Source organism: Prionailurus viverrinus, chromosome F2, assembly GCF_022837055.1.
Source record: "Prionailurus viverrinus isolate Anna chromosome F2, UM_Priviv_1.0, whole genome shotgun sequence".
In the NCBI taxonomy this organism is placed as follows: Eukaryota; Metazoa; Chordata; class Mammalia; order Carnivora; family Felidae; genus Prionailurus; species Prionailurus viverrinus.
The window spans coordinates 11,767,535-11,785,842 of record NC_062578.1 but is presented as its reverse complement, the minus strand read 5'-3'; the positions used below and the strand labels follow the sequence as shown (position 1 = coordinate 11,785,842).

General features: G+C 41.4%; 1 long non-coding RNA gene across 1 annotated transcript in view; it reads right to left on the bottom strand.

Annotated features, from left to right (window-relative positions):
* LOC125156566 (uncharacterized) overlaps window positions 1-18,308 on the bottom strand; it is a 69,770-nt gene that overhangs the window by 9,939 nt on the left and 41,523 nt on the right. The window contains exon 2 of the long non-coding RNA XR_007148671.1: window positions 3,531-3,669. This is a non-coding gene — a long non-coding RNA (uncharacterized LOC125156566). The remainder of the gene's footprint in view (window positions 1-3,530; window positions 3,670-18,308) is intronic.

The window sequence follows — 18,308 nt, the reverse complement described above, 5'->3', positions numbered from 1 at the left end:
GCAAATGCAGTCTTGGTTCTACTAGTCTGGGGGTTCAGGGAACGGATTCTGGGGAAATCAGTGTCTCACTGGTTCTTTTCTGAAGAATGGGTTTGGCTCAGCCGGCAATCCAGTGAAGGCGTAAGTCAGGTTGCTGGAAACTGAGGGATTTAATAGGGAGGGAGGAAGGATGTAGGTATGAGATAGCTATGAGTTGTAGCAGGAAAATGGGAGAGAACCAAATGCAAATGATAAATTGACCGTGGTTGGGCAGGTCGCTTAATTTTTTCCCATTTAGCTTCTGTAAAGAGAAAAATTTGCCAGGTTATGTGAGTTCACCTTATAATTCTATACTTCTAGTAGTCACTGAGTTCTGTAAATTCAGCATGCAGACACATTTGCCTTAAATCTATGTTACGGACTGAACGTTGGCGTCTCTCCAAAATACAAACATTGAAGCGCTAACCCCAAGTATGATAGTATTTGGAGGTGGGGCCTTTGAGGCATAGTTAGGTTTAAATGAGGTCATGAGGTGGGGGACCCACATGTTGAGATTAGTGTTTCATAAGAAGAGGAAGAGGGGGCAGGGCTCGCTCTCTCTCCCTTTATCTCTCCCTCCCTCCCTTTGTTCACCTCCCTGTCTCTCCACTGTGTGAGGACACAGGGAGAAGGCAGCCATCTGCAAGTTGGAAAGAGAGCTCTCACTAGGAAGTGAACCCTGAGGGACCTTGATCTTGGGCTTTCTAGTCTCCAGAACTGTGGGAAAACAAATTTCTGTTGTTTAAGCGCCGCCCCACCTCAAGTCTATGGTATTAGCATGCTATGTCTTACTATAGCAGCCAGAGCTAAGACATCTACTAACCCCTTCTCTTTACCTCAGATGCCAAGATTCAGATGCCATGAGTTTTCCCATAGTCTGCTTGGCTAGAAAGTAGTCCCTGGTCCCTCAGTAACATCAAGAAACTTGGCGATGAGGGTACCTGGGTGGCTCAGTAGGTTAAGCGGCCGACTCTTTATCTCAGCTCAGGTCATGATCCCACAGCTTGTGGGATCGAGCCCTGCATCGGGCTCTGCACTGACAGCACAGAGCCTGCTTGGGAATCTCTCTCTCCCTCTCTCTCTCTGTCCCTGCCCATCCTGTGATGGGCTCTCTCATTCTCAAAAATAAGGAAACAAACATTAAAAAAACCCCAATTTGGTTATTAATAACCACTAATTAGAAGCAGAATAGTGTAGAAAGAGAACCCAGGATGTATAATCAGAAGTGACCCTGGAAGAATCATGATCTCATTTCTTTAATGGGAGAATAGGTACTCCTGCCTTACCAGATGTTTCTGAGGTTCAAGCACAACTGTTTGCACTACAAATAGCAAATACTTGTTACGTAATTCTGCTTATTATGACTTTTATAAAACAGAAACACACACAAATACTACAAGATTTTTACAAACGGACAAATGAGACACATAAAAGTGAATTAAGTTTTCCTCTCAGGACAAGAGCGCAAAAGAAAATGCCAAAAACCGGCCCACTGTTTTTTGTCACTTATTTATCTTACTTATTTTGGATATCTGTCTTGTTTGGGTTGTGAGTTTTTCTCTTTCACGGAGTTATTTCATTTTCAGAAATAGGCCTAACACATCACAATAAAGCATAAAATACGGTCTCTTCATGATTGACTCCAACATGGCAGTGAAAGGTGAATGTCAGAGAAGAGATAAGAGGAGGGAGGAAGTGAAGAGTGACCGGGAACAATGCTGGTCTGGATTTCTGACAGTTCTCGCAACATGTATTGTTTTAACTATCAGTTCTTGGGTGGAAAAAGTAGTTAGCAGTAACGTTCCCAAGAAGCAACAATTAGAAGAATGTGGCATTCAATTTTCGTTAAGAAATCAAGGGCACAGGGGCGCCTGGGTGGCTGTCAGTTAAGCATCCAGCTCTTGATCTCAGCTCAAGGTCTACATCTCAGGGCTGTGAGTTCAAGACTGGGGTTGGGCTCCACACTGAGCGTGGAGCCTACTTAAAAAAAAAAAAAGACGGAAATCGAGGGCACGAAAAGGCATATTCATACTCAATTAAACTGAGAAGTCTCTAACACACTAGTGGGACTTGGAAAGTATCGTGTCCTTGATTTGTCCCCACTGGGCAGCATATTAGTGATCGATGACATCTCCCACGTACGTATTCCCCACCCATCGCCACACTCCTTGAACACATTTTATTCTGAAATTCACCCCACTTCGCCTCTCCCTTACTCTTAATTACCAACTATTGTGGGTAGTGGTCGTTCTCAATGTAGCATGCTTTATTTATGTACCTTGGTCACAAAACTCAGATGTAAATTAAAGGAGAATCTCTTACACAGCTTTATGCCAGTTTAGCTTTCTTATTTTAGTGCTGAGAACCTACATGGGGTCCAATGGAAAGCATGCTGGTTATTATACCTCATTGCTTACATTAGTGAGGTAATATCAATAAGAAATAAATACGATGGTCAAAACGTGGTCTCAGAGACAAATGGAACCTAGTAGACTTAAGAGACACTTTACACAGTGTTATATGACAAACGCAAAATACATTGGACACAATGAAGCTATAGCCTGAATTATAAATTGATTAATAATATCACTGAAAGGAATCATGACGTATTTGCAAATGGTACTGACAAACAGAAAAATTCTGTTCATAATGATCTAAGCTTACGAGCTGAGAAGGAAAAGATAAAGCAATTGTCAGACTGTATATGGAGCTTTTCCAGGATAGAATACTGTTATGTTTTCTCCCCACCAATGAAAAAGGGAAGCAGAGAAAGGGAATAACTTGTTGTTACTAAACAAGTATGCTTTGGTTTGAAAGGGTATGAGGGTTTACAGATAATGCTGAACTGTCTAGAGAAATATTTTGATTTCCATTAGTGCCAAATATTTTCTTCCCAAGTACACAGGAAAGCTTCCTGCTTTAGGAAATAAAGACCAGTGGAGAGCTACTTTTGCCCCGATGCACAGGGGTTGGGAGTGTGGCAGGGGATATGGTGGGGAGGTGCACTGTAAGACTTACACGGGTGGCCAGAAGGTGGGGCTTCTTTCTTGCATAACGGACTTGCTCACATTCTGTTTGTGATCCAATTAGACACTAAAACTTCTCCACGAAGAACAAGCCAAGTGACTTAATATGTCTCCCTGGTCAGGTACTAGCTCAAGAGGAGAGAATGAATGACTGTAACTTCCCATGCGTTTTCAGTTACATCCGTCCTGACGAGTAACTTTCAGGTCACGAAACTCTTTCATTTAAGGGCCAGTATTAGGAGATTAGGGGAGGGGCAATTTCTCTTTGTCCTTTTGTCTACACACCCAAATAAATAGTGCCTTCTCCCCCCTTTCTGTACTTGTTTTTGAAGTAAAGACATATTGACTCGGCCTTGAATTGGGGTAATGGAGAATTGATATAGGCTGCCTGCAACATTTTCTAGTTAAATTAGTCATGCTCTCATTTTTGGAAGACACATCATATCTTGCAGGTAATGGAAATAATAATCTCTCATTTCTACTTACCAAATGAGTCCGTTTTCTTGCCATCATTTTTCAAGGAAGATTTTGAGTCAGGGGCAACTTTCGTTATTTTCCTACTCTTCCATCTGAGAGAATCTGCAATCTAGTGATGTTGGATGGAATGCCTAAACTCAGAGCAGTGCTGAAAATAAATACATACAAAAATCACCAACCAAGCACAGAAAACAGAGATCTGTCTAAAGTCTTTATTTTTACTATGGACAATGAAGATTTTTTTAATTCTAAAATTAAAACAAAATTATTGCACACAAAAGAGCAGTGAATTTAGTAAAGAAGGAAATGGCAAGAACTGTCAAGTCTGAATTTTGTCTTTTTCAGTGTCCTAAGTCACAGAATTTCATCAACCCCTCATTTAACCTTGTATCAAAAGGGGGGATACACTCTTTGAAAAGAGGATTTTAGGGCTCCCCTGCATTATTGCAGAACTATTTTCTCTCAACATCACGAACTTGTTTTGGATCACATCCAATTGTTCCCTGTTTGAATTCAGACACTCAGGAGTTGACAACAAAGTCTGCTTCCTCTAACGCTGTCTTCTCAGGGTGCATTCATACTACTCTTCACAGAACTGTACCAAAACCTCATTTGGGATGGAAGTTATATTTTCAAAATAGAAACTGATGAAGAACACAATGTCTTATATTTCGTCTATAGCTAATCATTACTTTTTTTCAAAAATCACATACAGGGTTTGAAAAATAATAACAACCAAACAAAAATAAAATACCAAGATCAAACTACAACAACACCCCTTTCAGCCTCTCTGACTCCTTCCCTCCAGATGCAGGTGGAACTTGAGAGGCTGCAGTGACTGGAAGGCCTGAAGTTTCTGCCTCCTCTTTCTAATGTGTTCACTATATTAAACCTTGGATCTTAGTTTTAGGAAGCAAATGATGAAATCTATCGAGCAATGAGTTTCTTGCCCTCCACCCTCCCCATTTAATTCATCTGATCTCGGGGATATCCTGTAGGGCGGGTGACTTTGGTGAACCTCAGAGCAGGACCCTACCAAGCTACTCTGTGTGGCCTGGGAGCAGAGAAGAGGAACGCTATTCCCTAAATGTTTCATCTGTTCCATAAACAAAACCCTGATTTTGTAGTAAAACAATCTTTCCCCTGCCTCTAATCCATGCTCTGTCATTAACTATTTGGGAGACATTAGAGAAGTTAATGACTCAAATATGAGAGTTCCATAGTTCTAGATTTGAATTCAAACTCCCATAGTTAATAGCTCTGTGACTTTGGGCAAGTTTATTCAACCTCCCTGGAACCTTAAAATGGGGATATTAATATTTATCTCAGAGGGTCGTTGGGAAAATTTAAATTTGCCTATTCCTAACATACATAATTTTGTGTGTGATATTAGGGAAAGTTATTTTTTCTCTTGGGTTCTCAGTTTTCTTTTCAAAAACAAGTAAGCTGATTTTGCTAATATTCTCTGAATTTCTGATTTATTGGTAAATCTTTGGGTTTCTTTCCAGGTTCTCTATAGATTATGATTTCATAATGTTAGAGAAGATTGTATTCATTAGTTCAATCCAAATGCTTTGGCTACTGCAATTTATAAGATCAATATTTATTTACTCGAGATACCAGGTCTGGTTATGTTACCAACTGACTTGACCGTAGACAAGTTATTTAACCTCTCTTTCATCTTCAAAAAGGAGATTATAACACCTACTTCACAAAGTTCTTGTTAGAGCAGATGAAATAGTATCTGGAAAGTACTTACGATAGTGCCTGAAGTATACAAATGGCTAATAAATGGTAAAATTATTTTCATTATTCCTACTAACAAAAAAAATCTAAAGGGTTTGTGACAAATTGTACAAAGGAAAATGGGTCAACCCGAAAAATGTAAGTGGTAGAAAGAAGTGACATACGTGTCACATACACAGGTCAAATATACTCATTGGACATTTGGAACGTGGGAAAATTCTCAAATTCAGGCTGATGGCCCACTTATTTTAAGCAATTTTTGGCGACTCAAAATTCTAGGCAAACAGAAAGGTCACATAACCCTTCAGATTTTAGTAGAGTATACTGGGCCCTTAGTATTGAAAAAGAACTAGGTAATTTTCAGCTTAGTGTTTAGGTAGCAGGGTCTGCACCCCGTAGAGTTATCTGCCAGCAAAGGGCCTGGAGTTTTCTTCTTTGCGATGAATACTGTAAGGGAGGCCCCTCTTGATGGAAGCACAGTTTCCTACCCTCATTGTATTCCATCCAGCTTTCATGTTTGTTGGGTCATTAGCACAGATTCCACCACTGAAACTTCCCTTTCTTCTCTCCACCATTTTCTTTCAGGTACTATCTCTATTAAATCTATCTGATAGAAAAACTGCCCGGTGAAATATAACTACAGGGCCATCCAGAGCCAGGGAATGGCTGACTTCCCCTGGAGTATTTGCTGGTAATTGAAATAAGCAGTATTAACCACTCCCCAAACAAGCAGTAATTTTTCGTACATAAAAATTATTTTTTATTATGTAAGCAAAACGTGTGTGTGAAAAGTCAAGGGCTCATTGATACTGGATGGGACAGGTTTCCCCCGCTACCCATGAGTAGAGCTTCCTCTGAAACCTGTCATAAAGCGAAACGTCACGAAGAAGCAGTTACCAGTTTGTAAATGTGAAAATCCTCAAATTTCTTTGGGTGAGCGAAAACATGCTGTAAGGTCGGTTTTCCATAAAAGCCGAGTGGCACAAGGCAAACTTTTGGAAAGCGGGGAGACCTGTATTTGATCAAGGAACACCAAGTTTTGAATCCTTTGTTGACGCAGCTCTCTCATTTTCTCCCGAAGATGTAACCCCAGGGAATAACAGACACGTGAAGTTGGAAAGAAGTACATTCTCCTGAGTTGGGCTTTAGCTCCAGACACCCCTGCAGAGCAGCAGGGACTGGGATGGACTCCTGGGAGGGCAGGCTTCCCTGAGGCTGGTGACCATGCCGGGCCTGGAACAAGGCACACTGTGTGCTGTTGGGCTGGCCCCCTGCACACAGGTAGGTCTGGGAACTTGCGTCGCAATGGAACAAGAAACCACTGCACCAGCCAGTGGACAGTAGAGAGCACATTTGCTCGTTTAACGCCCCGTGTCTTCATCTCTAAAGTCTGAGCGAACTTCCTTCTCAGGACAGAGCGAGGGGGTGGGATGGGGAGGAAAGGACTCCTAGAGCAGCGTCTTCAACCAGTCTGCTCATTAGAGGACATTTAAAAGACACTAGCATCTGGGTCCTATCTCAGACTAACCAGAATCCCTGGGGGTGGGGCTTAGACATTTAAAGAAAAGCTTCTGTGGTGATTAAGGGGTGCAGCCAAGATTGGGAACCACTGTCCTAGATGCTAACAGTATTTGTTATAAAAAAGTGAAAAACTACAGTCAGACAAATACAGTGATTTCACTACCCCAAAATGATGACCATTGCCATTGTGGTCTTTGTATCTCTATCTATGTCTGTTTCTGTCTCTATGAGATATTTTCAAACAACGTGAAGAATTAATTGCTGCAACCTAGTAATTGGTACATGTAAAATATTTCTCTTATATAATTTGTTCTATTTCTGAGTGTGAGTCTTTCCCAAAGCTGTTCGCTAAAAACGGAAAAACACCTCTGTCTCGGTCCATGGGCTGCTATAATAAAAGAGCATAGACTAGGTGGCTTATAAACAACAAACATCTATTTCTCTGGAGGCAGGAAATCCGAGAGCACCAGCAGGGGCCGGTGAAGGGTCTCTTTCTGGTTCATACCTGGCGCCCTCTCGTTGTGACCTCACATGGTCTCTCTGGAGCGTCTTTCACATGACACTAATCCCTTTCTCAGGGCTCTACCCTTCCAAGCACCCCTGAGAGGCTCCACCTACTAATCCCATCACCTTTGGGGATCAGGATTGTAACATATGAATTTAGGGGGACACAAACATTCTGTCCCCAGCAACCTCTCAAATATGTTCCTTTCTATTTATTCAATTCTTTCCCTATCTTGCCCTTTTCCACACACACACACACACACACACACACACACACACGGTGCCTATTTATTTTTGAGAGACAGGGGAGGGGTGGAGAGAGAAAGGGAGACAAAGGATCTGACAGTGCAGAGCCCGATATGGGGCTTGAACTCATGAACTGCGAGATCGTGAACTGAGCTGCAGTTTGGTGCTCAACCGACTGAGCCACCCAAGCGCCCGTCTTGTCCTTTTCTTTCAACTGTGTCGCCTGGCAGGCAGCAGCTGGGGGTTTCAGTTCTTGGGTCTGCACAGGCCTACCCTGCCTTGACGCAATTTCAGCCCCTCACCTTACGGCCGCGTCATTGGTTCCCTACAGGAAGGCAGCTGATCATTTTACTGCATCCAATACTTAACCGTGAACCCTTTCCCCAGGCTGTAGTGTGGTTCAGAGTCTGCGCTGTGATCTCAGGAGGGAGGCGACTGTGGTGGCCTGAATTAAGCAAGGTGTCAGGCAAGAGGTGGCATTTGAGGCGGGCCTGAAATAACTTTTAGCGGTGGAGAGTACCCAAGAGTTAGGGAAGGCAGATGTGAGTAGAAAGAATGTAGCAGGCGAGGACCGGAAGCGGGATTTCTGGATGCAAGGACAGACTGCTGCGAGAGGAGTTTCTGGTCTGGCCCAGACTTCCCGAAAGGCAACTGCGGGAGATGTGGCTACAGGGGACAATCACGGATAGGTCCCCGAAGCTTCTCCCTGACAAGCAAAGGAGAGTCAGCATTTTATTTTGTAGACGCTGGGTAACCAATGAAGCATTCTCTCCGGGGTGTGACAATAAAACAGTGCTTTATGAACGTGAATTCGGTAGCCATGGGTAGAATGGTTTTGGGGAGAGGGGGTTACAAAGCTATTGCCTTAGCTCAGGCAATGAGATTGAGGGACTCGACTAGGGAAAAGGCAATGAGGGATGGACAGATGGCGGCGGATGTGACCAACATGCAAATGTGGTCCCTTCAGGATGAAGTCACGGGATGCCGCTGGCTTGTGGCAAAGAAGTGGAAGATGAAAATGCCGAATCCAAGCCTGGGCAACTGCAAGAATGGTGATCCCATGAACGGAGCCAGGAATGCAGGATGAGTGGGTCTGGAAGTGGAGACAACCGAGGGAGATGTTACAGATACTATGGATAGCACTGCACAAGTATTTTAGACAACAACAACTGCAAGGAAAAGCTCGGCACAGAGTTTTGAACTCTACACCCCTGGAAGAGAAGAAGGGTTCCAGTGTGGTAGGGTTGGGAGGAATGAATTAGAACAAAATGCCCATCTGGCTACATTTGGAAGGGAGGTTAGATTCGAAATCTTCTCAATCCATTTGGCTAGGCGGGTAAATTTCTTAGGAGATCTCTCAGGAGATTGTGTTTATAGCTCCTCACATAACCATCAAATATTAACTTTCTGGCAAGGAAATTCTATGCCAAATAAAGAGGATCCCTTGTGTTTACTATTACACCTAAGTAGAAATAAATGCCAAACAAGGTGGTTCTTAAAGTTTACTATTTTTTTTTTAAAGAGAGGGGGGAGGGACAGAGGGAGAGAGAGAGAAGGAAAGAGAGAATTTCAAGCAGGCTCTGCTCCTGATGTGGGGCTCGACCTCACGACTGTGACATCATGACCTGAGTTGAAATCGATAGTTGATGCTTAACCAACTGAGCCACCCAGGTGCCCCAGTTCTTAAAGGACTACACTGGAGCATCCTTTCTAGAGTCCTATTAATGTTTTATTGAGGAAATATCCCTATTTACTTCTGAGTAAGGCTTAATTCTCTCTGTCAGGGCAGTTTTTCTTGCGAAACAATTGATCTGTTCCCATGGTTCCCCACTTCCAGGTCTCCCAGAGGTCTTAATGACAACTCAACAAACCTGTTACAGAAAATATAGATGGTATTATTTTAAGTGGATTTTTTAAAGATAATTTGAAAAAAGTCATGGCAAAAATTGTACCAGTTTATTAGGTAATTTTAACATTAGGCTGTTTTGTAATCCTCTTTCTAGAGTATTCAGTTATGGTGTATGGGAATATGGATAGTTCTATCCTGAACCACTGAACAGGGGCTTAAAATATTTTACAAAACAGCAGTCATTTTTTCCCGCACATATATGGTATATGTGTACCAAATTCTGTGTTAAGTGCCTGACATAAAATGTTTCACTTATCTCTACCTAACTTGCTGAAGATGATGCTATTATTAACATCGTTCTTCAGCGTGTGGGGCTTGTGTATTTGGAAATTCAGCTGCTTGTGAAAATTTATTTGTAATCCCAAATCAATACTTGTGGCACCTTTGCAATTACTCGTGGATGTGCACACGTGCAGAGCAGGAAAAAATCTGGGTTGCTCAATGCACACGTTCCCAGGTGAGGTTGGACAAGACGAGGTTTTACCTTCTTGTTCCAGCTCTCAGACTGTAAACAAGTGTCCTTTTTGCTGTCTATGTAGCACTGTTTGTGTGTGTGTGTGTGTGTGTGTGTGTGTGTGTGTGTGCGCGCATTTTTGTGTTTTATGTTGGACATTTCATTGTTAAAATATTGTTTAAAGCAAAGGGCTGACGTGCTGTCCAGTGTTCCTAAGAGCAAGAAGGCCACGATGTGCCTTGTGGAAAAAAGTGTTAGATAGGCTTTGCTTATCATGGGTTACAGGCTGTTGACAATGAGTTCAATGTCAATGAGTCAATATTAAGCAAGGCATCTTTACACGAACACACATAAAACAAGCCTATGTATTGACAAGTCGGCAAAAATATTGTAACCAGAATCTCGTAGGAACCTAACCCTATATTTCCTGTGGGAACAATGGTTCAGTGATTCAGTGTTCACTAATTACGTATCTCTAGCAACTTTCTAGAATATAACTACTGTGAATAGGAGAGTCACTTGGTGTCTCTATGTTGCATATGAGGAAGCTGAGGCCCAGGGTCACATGCCTAAGGGCTTTCTGTAGGTAAATGGCATGGCTACGATTCAACTCGGTGGAGTTTAATGACTTCAGTGCTTTGCTGCCACCAAAACCTAGTTTATTTATTTATTTATTTATTTATTTATTTTTTATGAAATTTATTGACAAATTGGTTTCCATACAACACCCAGTGCTCATCCCAAAAGGTGCCCTCCTCAATACCCATCACCCACCCTCTCCTCCCTCCCACCCCCCATCAACCCTCAGTTTGTTCTCAGTTTTTAACAGTCTCTTATGCTTTGGCTCTCTCCCATTCTAACCTCTTTTTTTTTTTTTCCCTTCCCCTCCCCCATGGGACCCTGTTAAGTTTCTCAGGATCCACATAAGAGTGAAACCATATGGTATCTGTCTTTCTCTGTATGGCTTATTTCACTTAGCATCACACTCTCCAGTTCCATCCACGTTGCTACAAAAGGCCATATTTCATTTTTTCTCATTGCCACGTACTATTCCATTGTGTATATAAACCACAATTTCTTTATCCATTCATCAGTTGATGGACATTTAGGCTCTTTCCATAATTTGGCTATTGTTGAGAGTGCTGCTATGAACATTGGGGTACAAGTGGCCCTATGCATCAGTGCTCCTGTATCCCTTGGATAAATTCCTAACAGTGCTATTGCTGGGTCATAGGGTAGGTCTATTTTTAATTTTTTGAGGAACCTCCACACTGCTTTCCAGAGCGGCTGCACCAATTTGCATTCCCACCAACAGTGCAAGAGGGTTCCCGTTTCTCCACATCCTCTCCAGCATCTATAGTCTCCTGATTTGTTCATTTTGGCCACTCTGACTGGTGTGAGGTGATACCTGAGTGTGGTTTTGATTTGTATTTCCCTGATAAGGAGAGACGCTGAACATCTTTTCATGTGCCTGTTGGCCATCCGGATGTCTTCTTTAGAGAAGTGTCTATTCATGTTTTCTGCCCATTTCTTCACTGGGTTATTTGTTTTTCGGGTGTGGAGTTTGGTGAGCTCTTTATAGATTTTGGATACTAGCCCTTTGTCCGATATGTCATTTGCGAATATCTTTTCCCATTCCGTTGGTTGCCTTTTAGTTTTGTTGGTTGTTTCCTTTGCTGTGCAGAAGCTTTTTATCTTCATAAGGTCCCAGTAATTCACTTTTGCTTTTAATTCCCTTGCCTTTGGGGATGTGTCGAGTAAGAGATTGCTACGGCTGAGGTCAGAGAGGTCTTTTCCTGCTTTCTCCTCTAAGGTTTTGATGGTTTCCTGTCTCACATTTAGGTCCTTTATCCATTTTGAGTTTATTTTTGTGCATGGTGTGAGAAAGTGGTCTAGTTTCAACCTTCTGCATGTTGCTGTCCAGTTCTCCCAGCACCATTTGTTAAAGAGGCTGTCTTTTTTCCATTGGATGTTCTTTCCTGCTTTGTCAAAGATGAGTTGGCCATACGTTTGTGGGTCTAGTTCTGGGGTTTCTATTCTATTCCATTGGTCTATGTGTCTGTTTTGGTGCCAATACCATGCTGTCTTGATGATGACAGCTTTGTAGTAGAGGCTAAAGTCTGGGATTGTGATGCCTCCTGCTTTGGTCTTCTTCTTCAAAATTCCTTTGGCTATTCGGGGCCTTTTGTGGTTCCATATGAATTTTAGGATGGCTTGTTCTAGTTTCGAGAAGAATGCTGGTGCAATTTTGATTGGGATTGCATTGAATGTGTAGATAGCTTTGGGTAGTATTGACATTTTGACAATATTTATTTTTCCAATCCATGAGCAGGGAATGTCTTTCCATTTCTTTAAATCTTCTTCAATTTCCTTCATAAGCTTTCTATAGTTTTCAGCATACAGATCCTTTACATCTTTGGTTAGATTTATTCCTAGGTATTTCATGCTTCTTGGTGCAATTGTGAATGGGATCAGTTTCTTTATTTGTCTTTCTGTTGCTTCATTGTTAGTGTATAAGAATGCAACTGATTTCTGTACATTGATTTTGTATCCTGCAACTTTGCTGAATTCCTGTATCAGTTCTAGCAGACTTTTGGTGGAGTCTATCGGATTTTCCATGTATAATATCATGTCATCTGCAAAAAGCGAAAGCTTGACTTCATCTTTGCCAATTTTGATGCCTTTGATTTCCTTTTGTTGTCTGATTGCTGATGCTAGAACTTCCAGCACTATGTTAAACAGCAGCGGTGAGAGTGGGCATCCTTGTCGTGTTCCTGATCTCAGGGAAAAAGCTCTGTTTTTCCCCGTTGAGGATGATGTTAGCTGTGGGCTTTTCATAAATGGCTTTTATGATCCTTAAGTATGTTCCTTCTATCCCAACTTTCTCAAGGGTTTTTATTAAGAAAGGGTGCTGGATTTTGTCGAAGGCCTTTTCTGCATCGATTGACAGGATCATATGGTTCTTCTCTTTTTTTTTGTTAATGTGATGTATCACATTGATTGATTTGTGAATGTTGAACCAGCCCTGCATCTCAGGAATGAATCCCACTTGATCATGGTGAATAATTCTTTTTATATGCTGTTGAATTCGATTTGCTAGTATCTTATTGAGAATTTTTGCATCCATATTCATCAGGGATATTGGCCTGTAGTTCTCTTTTTTTACTGGGTCTCTGTCTGGTTTAGGAATCAAAGTAATACTGGCTTCATAGAATGAGTCTGGAAGTTTTCCTTCCCTTTCTATTTCTTGGAATAGCTTGAGAAGGCTAGGTATTATCTCTGCTTTAAACGTCTGGTAGAACTCCCCTGGGAAGCCATCTGGTCCTGGACTCTTATTTGTTGGGAGATTTTTGATAACCGATTCAATTTCTTCACTGGTTATGGGTCTGTTCAAGCTTTCTATTTCCTCCTGATTGAGTTTTGGAAGAGTGTGGGTGTTCAGGAATTTGTCCATTTCTTCCAGGTTGTCCAATTTGTTGGCATATAATTTTTCATAGTATTCCCTGATAATTGTTTGTATCTCTGAGGGATTGGTTGTAATAATCCCATTTTCATTCATGATTTTATCTATTTGGGTCATCTCCCTTTTCTTTTTGAGAAGCCTGGCTAGAGGTTTGTCAATTTTGTTTATTTTTTCAAAAAACCAACTCTTGGTTTCGTTGATCTGCTCTACAGTTTTTTTAGTTTCTATATTGTTTATTTCTGCTCTGATCTTTATTATTTCTCTTCTTCTGCTGGGCTTAGGCTGCCTTTGCTGTTCTGCTTCTAGTTCCTTTAGGTGTGCTGTTAGATTTTGTATTTGGGATTTTTCTTGTTTCTTGAGATAGGCCTGGATTGCAATGTATTTTCCTCTCAGGACTGCCTTTGCTGCGTCCCAAAGCGTTTGGATTGTTGTATTTTCATTTTCGTTTGTTTCCATATATTTTTAAATTTCTTCTCTAATTGTCTGGTTGACCCACTCATTCGTTAGTAGGGTGTTCTTTAACCTCCATGCTTTTGGAGGTTTTCCAGACTTTTTCCTGTGGTTGATTTCAAGCTTCATAGCATTGTGGTCTGAAAGTAAGCATGGTATAATTTCAATTCTTGTAAACTTATGAAGGGCTGTTTTGTGACCCAGTATATGATCTATCTTGGAGAATGTTCCATGTGCACTCGAGAAGAAAGTATATTCTGTTGCTTTGGGATGCAGAGTTCTAAATATATCTGTCAAGTCCATCTGATCCAATGTCTCATTCAGGGCCCTTGTTTCTTTATTGACCGTGTGTCTAGATGATCTATCCATTTCTGTAAGTGGGGTGTTAAAGTCCCCTGCAATTACCACATTCTTATCAATAAGGTTGCTTATGTTTATGAGTAATTGACCAAAACCTAGTTTAAAACTGTGCTTTGGCTCCTTCCCATAGTCTCCTGTGGTTGATGTTTTTTATTTCAGCCATTTGCATCCTGAGGAACATTTCTTCCACTGTGAGTCTGAATTGCTTCAATTCCTATCTGCACTGGTACATAGCCATCGGGGCTGTGCTTGTCAACAGACTAGTGCTGGGTGTTCCAGACTTCTCAGCTGCCACGTCACCCGCTCTGCTGAGCCCACAGGGCATGAGTGCCTGTAGCACCTGGACACATGGGCAACAGGATGCTAGGGGCAGAGGAAAAGTCAGCCCACGTATAGGGTCAAAGGAATGGTCAACCTTTGTTCTTATTCCCAGCAATTCTGAGCACAGCACCCGCAGGAAGCTTAGTGTTATTGCCTACATTTTACTCCTTAGCTAACATTTTATTCCCTAGCTCTTTGCTCCTACCCACTAGTCGAAATACTCATCCAAAGTTCCCGCTTAAGGGAATCGAAGCATTGTAATTTGTTAACACAGACGTAGCAACAGCACACATTCCCACCTAACACATCACAAAGGTGACACACATAGTGGCAAGCCTTTGCTGTCCCCGAGCTCGGAGCTTCCAACCACTGGCACTACACTTCTCTTGTTTTAATGTTTATTTATTTTTGAGAAAGAGAGAGAGAGTGAGTGAGCACGAGCACACGAGTGGGGAAGGGGTGGGGGGGGGGACAGAGGATCCGAAGTGGGCTTTAGCACTGAGAGCAGAGAGTCTCATTTGAGGCTCAGACTCTTGAACTGTGAGATCATGACCTTAGCCATGACCTGGGCCACCCAGGTGCCCCCAACATCTACACTTCTGAATTTACTTTACTGTTTAGGAAATTTCTTTTTTGTGAATACAAAACTAATAGATATTTATTGTAGATTATTTGGAAAATAGAAGAAAGCAAAGAGAAGACTATAGAAGGCATTGCTTGTCCGTTCTTCGCATATAACCGCACTTAGTGTCTGGGTGTGTGTCCTTTCAATTTTTTCTCCCTTAGAGTTTATATAGTTTAAAATGCTGCCTTCTAAGCTTTTTCATGTAATGTTATACTACAAATATTTTCCCATCCAGTCAGATAGACTTAATACTAGTAAATGATAGCAAAAATAGTCCAGTATATGGGTTCACCACAAATTAAAGATTTCACATAGCTGTCTATTCAGGGTTTTTACTTATTTTTATATTGTAAAACAACTCTACAATAAGAATCCTTGTAGCTAAATCCTTGCGCAAACCTCTAGTTATTTTCTTTGGAAAAATTATTAGAAATGAAATTGGTAGATCAACAATATGCACATTTTTGAGGCCTTTGAAAGGCTCACACTCAGCTGCAGTGTAAATATTGGTTAGATTCAAACATCTTCTACTCTTTAACTGAATTTCCTGCATGCCAGCAAATATATTAGTGGTATGGTGGGCAGGCAGGGTAAGGCTTAGAGAAATATACTTCAAGGACAGTGTTTTACAAGAAAAGTCGCTACCTGTTAAATCTTCCAAGTATTGATGGCAGAAAGGTAAGGGCAGGCTAGAACCAGATTAAATGTGTGTATGTGGGAGCTCTGTTTGTTTGGTAGCTGCCATATTTCCCCCTAGCAAGTTCCAGACCGTTCTGACTTCGGATGTATATTTGAACTTGCCTGAAACAGCTGCTGAAATGGGGTACTGACTTTTGAACACTTGATGCTGATTTTCTACTCAGAAGCTGCCTCTTGACTTTAAGTGGTAAAATTCCCCCAAAATACTCATCTAGAGCTTGGAAGACTTTTTAGCAAAGTAACTTTCACAGGTGTAGTCGCTGTAGGGTGGAGCTCTGTTGGAGAAGTTCTCCTCAGTGATGAGATAAAATCATTTAGCACCGGAAGACCGTATCTGCAGCTGGCCCTATCGATTTCCATCCCTTGGAAAGAGAACTATTGTGTCGTCAGGGTGAAAGAGCTTTGGCTAACTTGTGACCATTGTCCCTCGAGAAAACCACCACCACCACATCAATCTTTCTGCTTGGAGAGTGATTAATGATCGATTCTTGGGACAGGATCTGTGTCCTTTACATCCAACAATAGAGAGAGAGTTGGGCCCACACGAATCTCTTTGTAAGTGAATCAAATGCAACCAAGCCGTGCACATTGTCTACATGTCAGACCACAATTTCCTTTTGGGATTTGAACAAATCAGATGGCAGAGAGCAATGGCATCCTTCCTTTCCACCAAGAGAATGTTTATCAGGCACAGGATTAGTTTATGCATCCCCAAAGACAAGAATGTGGTCAGTAGCTAACTGACTGGTGGCGATGAATGGTATTTACTCTGGAACAGCGCTTGCCACGAAAACTCTCTTACGCGTTGGCAAGCGCCCCAAATGCTGGCCGTGGGGCTGGCAACAGCGTGTGGCAGGGCTGTTTGTCTTTGAGGCCACTACTTCCACTTCTTGTCCACGTACTTCATCTATCTCCTCCCCACTTCCTCTCTTGCATCCTGGGTCACAGAGAAGAAGGATGCGATAAACAACTTCCAGTAAGATAATTACGTGTGTTACTCCTCCCTAGGAATATTTTAATTTCAAAGTAGGTCCATGAGGAGGATGCCCTTACCAGAAAAGCAATTTCCAACGTGTGCTTCGCTGCCACTGGCGTGTATATGTATATGTTTATAGACAGGGATGCTTCCTTTGGGGGTAAGAGGGTGAAACATGTCAGAATCGTGGGTAGAGGAATATATTTCCGTTATGGAGTTATTTTTATTTGGCCCAAGGGATCATTGATCCATCTCACAAACTGTCAGTGTAAATAGCCATGTGGTTAGTGGAAGATTCACTCTTTTAAAACTGATAGTTCTCTACATGCCATCCACTCTCCTACGATTACAGTGAAGATTTGATAAGTCTTAAAATCACTGACTATTTTCCTGCATTGTTAAAAAAACTCTTCGTGGTTCCTTTCAGCAAATTTCTGCTCGATTATCCTGGAGATGTTTCCATAGCTCACTGTTTTCTTTCTGAACTAGGAAAAAGTTTGCTACAGTTCCTAGGCGCTAGGGGAACACTGAGTAGTTGAGCAGTGATAAGATAAATGGATCTGGTCCTCTGTTTACACTACAACAACTTTCTGTTCTTTTAGAATTCAAATTTCTTTTTTTGACAAGTATCTACTCATAAAAAGCAAGGAATGATTGAAGGGACTATTCAAATAAAGAGGAGCTTTTCTAGTGTGATTTTGTATTAGGTGACTTTTAAATTACTTTCTGCTTTTATTATGAAGAAAATTTTATTTTATCCTGTTGGTAACAGGCAATATACATTCAGGTGTACAGGAAACACTTCATGTGTTTTTGTCTTTAATTTTGTGTAGAGGAGTAAATTCTCAAAAAGTAATTAAAAATAATTTCTTCATTCTTTTCGGGCAGTTGTTAGTGTCTATTGTACAGAAAAAGCTCAATACATGTTTTGATGTTATTTGTTACCTAATTTCTAATGACTTTATTTCAATGTACTAGAAGCTTCTCACAGGGTGGATTAAACTACCAGGGTTCTTCTTCAGTATGAGAAAATAGTTTAGTGACATAAAAGAGAATGTGCCTTCACACATTCTTAAACTCATTCTTAACAAGTTTAAACTCAACAGCTTTTGTTGAGTTTACCTAGCACAGTTCAGTAGTTAAGATCCAGGTAAGGTAGTAAATATCACACAAGACCAAGGCTCTGCTCAGAGGTTCTTCGTTTCCTAGGCTGTTCCCGAGGAATTCATTTAATTTCTCAAGTTCCATCAAATGTGGCTCTGATGTTTTAGTTGATTCACTCCTTCCAGATACCAATAGCATTCACAAGTATGGAGTCCATTAACATGTCGGCATTGTGCCGTTTTCTAAAACAGATCAGAGCATTTAGAAAGGGCATTAACACCACCACCACCACCGTCAACAACTTGATCTGGCTTGGGTTGAAGGAAATTCATCTTTGTGGGATTTCACAGGGCAAAGGTGGAGTAGAGATGTATCTACCAGTCATGCTGTGGTTTATTAAAAACATGGC